This window comes from Brassica oleracea, chromosome C5, assembly GCF_000695525.1.
Source record: "Brassica oleracea var. oleracea cultivar TO1000 chromosome C5, BOL, whole genome shotgun sequence".
Lineage (NCBI taxonomy): Eukaryota > Viridiplantae > Streptophyta > Magnoliopsida > Brassicales > Brassicaceae > Brassica > Brassica oleracea.
The window spans coordinates 26,039,990-26,044,678 of record NC_027752.1 but is presented as its reverse complement, the minus strand read 5'-3'; the positions used below and the strand labels follow the sequence as shown (position 1 = coordinate 26,044,678).

At 39.3% G+C, this 4,689-nt stretch overlaps 1 pseudogene; it reads left to right on the top strand.

Annotated features, from left to right (window-relative positions):
• The window catches only part of LOC106295428, a 7,710-nt pseudogene extending 4,417 nt beyond the window's left edge, over positions 1–3,293 (top strand).
• Positions 3,294–4,689: the final 1,396 nt, after the last annotated feature.

Below are 4,689 nucleotides of genomic sequence, written 5' to 3'. Positions count from 1 at the left end.
GACTGCAGTTGCAATGTGACTCCTTTGCAAACACCACAACCATTAACTGTAATTCTTGTACCCACCATGACTTTGAAAGAAGACATGTCCTCTTGTTGCAGGTGAGCCTTTGTCATCACTTCCGGAGATAAGAAATTGTGAGTAGCTCCACTATCAATTAAAACCACCACATTCGTTTTTCCAATACGGCCCTGAATCTTAGTAGTAGTTGGAGAAGACCATCCCATGTACGAATACAATGACATCTCCATCACTTCTGTAGTAGTACCTTGCAATTCTTCACACGAATCATGAAACTCTTCCTCAATTAGCTCAACTTCACACCCCTGTGCCACCACCATTATCTGAAGATGTTTATTCTTACAAATATTGTTGTGAGATCTCGTCCACTTCTCATCGCAAGAGAAACAAATTCCATTTTTTTCTTGTGTTCAAATTCAGCATCAGAAAGTTTCACTCGATTCTGGCCCTTCAGAACAACAGCTTGAGTTGATTGTTTGACACTTGGGTCAAGTTGCTTTTGCTTATTGTTCCAAGCTTGGTTTGTCGGAGTAGCTAACGGTTTGAAGAAGGGACTTGTTGTCGACTTGACAAAACGTTTTTCTTGACCCTTCGCAGATGAAAACAAACGACAAAACTCACTATCTTCCATCTTAATCACTGCTTGAATGTGATCAGATAATGTGCGAGGCTCTTTCATCATTATAACCTCCTTCATTTCTCTTTTTAGCCCGTTGAAGAAGATGTCAATCTTGTGTGCTTCGGCTAACTTAATCTGAGAAGCTAACTCTTGAAACTCCCGCACATACTCAGCTATCGTGCCTGTTTGTTGTATACTGAACAGTCTTTTCCCCGGTGTTTTCTCAAATGATTCTGCAAATCTCGCTAATAGTCTCCTCTTGAAATCGAACCAGTCAATGAAATCCCCATACTCAATCTCGTAGTTAAACCAGCAGAGAGCATCTTCTTCCAAACTCAAAGAGGCTAATTCCAACTGATACTCCGGCGTTGACTGCATCACTCGAAAATACCTCTCTGCTTGTGCGATCCAACCAAACGGATTGATACCAGAGAAGATAGGCATCTCTACTTTCTTATATAATCCCTTTCGATTCTCAGATCTGTTCTCTACATTCCGATAACCTAGCTCAGGTTCCTTCCGGTACTGTTCGAAATGTCTAGGAGATGCCTGATTCAAGTTTCGTGGATCTTCTTGCGTCGGATTAGCTCCACTCGATTCCGGCTGTGATGACCGAGGATTCGATTGTTGAATCGTAGCGATGAAAGCTGTCAGAGTCGATTCAAGACTCGAGAATCGCTCGTCCATCTTCGTCTCCTTCGATTGATTGTTCACCTCCGTTGTCGCTACAAATCTGTTGAATCGGTCGTCGAGACTATCGAATCTCCGTCGTAACTCATCGACGTTGTTATTCAACGCACCGATCCGCTGCATTGATTCTTCCAGAGTCGCCGATCTCGTCATCGTCGTCTCTTTCTCGTGAAACGAATGCTCACCGCACCAAATGATAAGAGATTGTATGTTATTTGTTTCTGTTCCGCCCAACCTCCCTCTCTTGTATTCTACACTCTAGAAGTACAAGCCAAATATAGAGATCTTCTCAAGACGTCTCACACGTCGAGAGCCTGAGATCAAGACCCTAGTCTATAGATCTTTACACAGTACTCAAAAAGACCCTTTTCTTTCTCTTCAAACTATTATTTATACTCCTCTCATTGTAACGGCCTCGTAACAACCCCTTAGTCCACGTCAACACTCACTTCCTCTTTATCTTCTTCCTCTCTTCTCACAGCTCCCTTCTTCTTACGGTAATACACCCTCCATGGCTTATCAAACAACTTCAACGGTTATGAGTTTGGACAACAACTACAACACAGAGCTGTTTCTTCAGCTATGCACAGATCCATGGAGATGATCTCTAAAGGAGATTTAATAGGAACGCTCTACGAATGCGCCAAAGCTGTTGACAACCACGACGTGGCAATGACTGATTGGTTAATCTCTCAGCTGCAGCAAATGGTTTCAGTCTCAGGAGAGCCTGTTCAGCGCTTAGGAGCGTATATGCTTGAAGGGCTTATAGCTTGGCTAGCTTCTTCCGGTAGCTCAATCTACAAAGCCTTGAGATGCAGAGACCCTACAGGTCCTGAGCTTCTCACCTACCTGCATATCTTATACGAAGCTTGTCCTTACTTCAAGTTCGGTTATGAATCTGCTAACGGAGCCATAGCTGAAGCTGTGAAGAACGAGAGGTTTGTGCACATTATAGATTTTCAAATCTCACAAGGAGGTCAGTGGGTGAGTCTGATCCGCGCTCTTGGTGCTCGTCCTGGTGGACCTCCGAGAGTGAGGATAACGGGGATTGATGATCCTAGATCGTCGTTTGCTCGACAAGGCGGTCTTGAGTTAGTTGGAGAAAGACTTGGTAAGCTTGCTGAGATGTACGGTGTGCCGTTTGAGTTCCGTGGAGCTGCTCTATGCTGCACTGAGGTTGAGATAGAGAAGCTTGGAGTTAGAAACAGTGAAGCTTTAGCGGTTAACTTCCCGCTGGTTCTTCACCACATGCCTGATGAGAGTGTAACCGTGGAGAATCACAGAGACAGGCTGTTGAGATTGGTGAAGCGTTTGTCTCCGAACGTTGCGACTCTGGTCGAGCAAGAAGCGAATACGAACACCGCGCCGTTTCTTCCCCGGTTTGTGGAGACGATGAACCATTACTTGGCGGTGTTCGAGTCTATAGATGTGAAGCTCGCTAGAGATCACAAGGAGAGGATCAATGTGGAGCAGCACTGTTTGGCTAGGGAAGTGGTGAACCTTGTAGTTTGCGAAGGGGTTGAAAGAGAAGAGGCATGAGCCGTTGGGGAAGTGGAGGTCCAGGTTTCACATGGCGGGGTTTAAGCCGTATCCGTTGAGCTCTTATGTGAACGCAACGATCAAAGGGTTGCTTGAGAGTTATTCAGAGAAGTATACACTTGAAGAGAGAGACCGAGCGTTGTATTTAGGGTGGAAGAATCAGCCTCTTGTCACTTCTTGTGCTTGGAGGTAACAACAACTAAAGGAAAAATGAAGAAAATAGCTTTGGTTGAGAGATTACATAATGTTTTACAAGTTTGCAGGTTGTGTTTTGTAAAAGTAAAAAAACTCATGAACTGAAGAAGCAGTTGTCAGATGTAGTAGTAGTATATAGTCGTAGTGTGGTGGTCATATTTTAAAGTATACAGTTTATGTTTTTTTTTATTTTCACAAGAAAGTGAAGAAACTATGTTTTGTCGTTGAAAACGTTTAACACTCTTATTATCTATTTAGTGTAAATTTAAAACGTTTTTTTTTTCTATAAGAAATCAAGAAGTTGATGTAATTTCAGTGAAGGCAAAGTAATCTGCCTGCAAACATTTGACCAAATTAATTGAGGGGTAATGCGATGCACAGAGAATCACCATGGTGTTAACGTGCGATAAGTTTATGATCGAAGAAAATAAGGTTTGGTTAAAAACTGGCGAGTGGTGAGGTTTACTTTTTTTTTTTCTTAACTAGGAAAAGATCGGGCGAGCACCTCCAACCATGGTATTAGGAAAAACTGGCCAGTGGTGAGGTTTACTTTTTTTTTTCTTAACTAGGAAAGGATCGGGCGAGCACCTCCAACCATGGTATCAGGGGAGGCTCTAAACATTTTTTAAAAAAAAATTAGGAGAAAAATTAGAAAAAAGTTCCTAACTTATAAGTTACAAAAAACTATTAAACTACTCAAAGAACACATGTTATTCTGTTAAAGAGAATAAATGCTTCAACTAGTTTTAAGAAAATAAACAATAAAAGAATAATTATAATATTAATATTTTTTTCTTTTAGAAATTTTCACAGTTTATAACCATTGGAGGTGCTCTTACAGCATCATCATTGGTACTAAATATTAGAGTCTATCAAACTAGATAATATTAAAAAATAAAAAAAGTATGAAAGAAGGTATTAAAAAAGTGAGAATCTATTCGTGGCAGAAAAACGTTCAACGCTCCTGAGAAACCCCTAGGGGTGTTCAATCCGGATTTCGGTTCGGTTTCGGTTCGGTTTTTTTCGGTTTTCGGTATTTCGGTTAGTAAAATATAACTACCATTCTAAATCCATATTTACTTCGGTTCGGTTCGGTTTATATACCGTCGGTTTTCGGTTTATTCGGTTTTATACCAAAAAACATAATTATTTAGTTTGAGATCATATAAAATGAATTTTAGAGTCATATTGTCAACACAATCATTTATTAAAAATATATTATATGTTCAAATAAATGAACAAAAACGTAAAAATGCTTCTACCATCAAATAAAATCAACAAATCTATAATTAAAATCAGAGCCTGAAATTTTGAAAATAAAAGTATGAAACAAAACAGAAACATGAAAGAAAAGTTTTTTCGCTCTTTCATATTTGGTGTTCATTAAAGTCATGTTTTTTCGATTGAGCACGAAACTCTGTTTGTTTATAGATAAGAAAAAAGTTGTGAAAATTTTTCACTAATTATTTTTCATCAAATTTTTCATCTTCATATTAATTTAGTGAATATTAAAATAAAGGAAAAAGATAAAAAAAAACTTAGAAAATAAGATGTCTGAATTGCGATGTATTGTTATTTAATTATAGTTCAAGTGTTTTACAAATTATATAAGGTTCTTTATTACT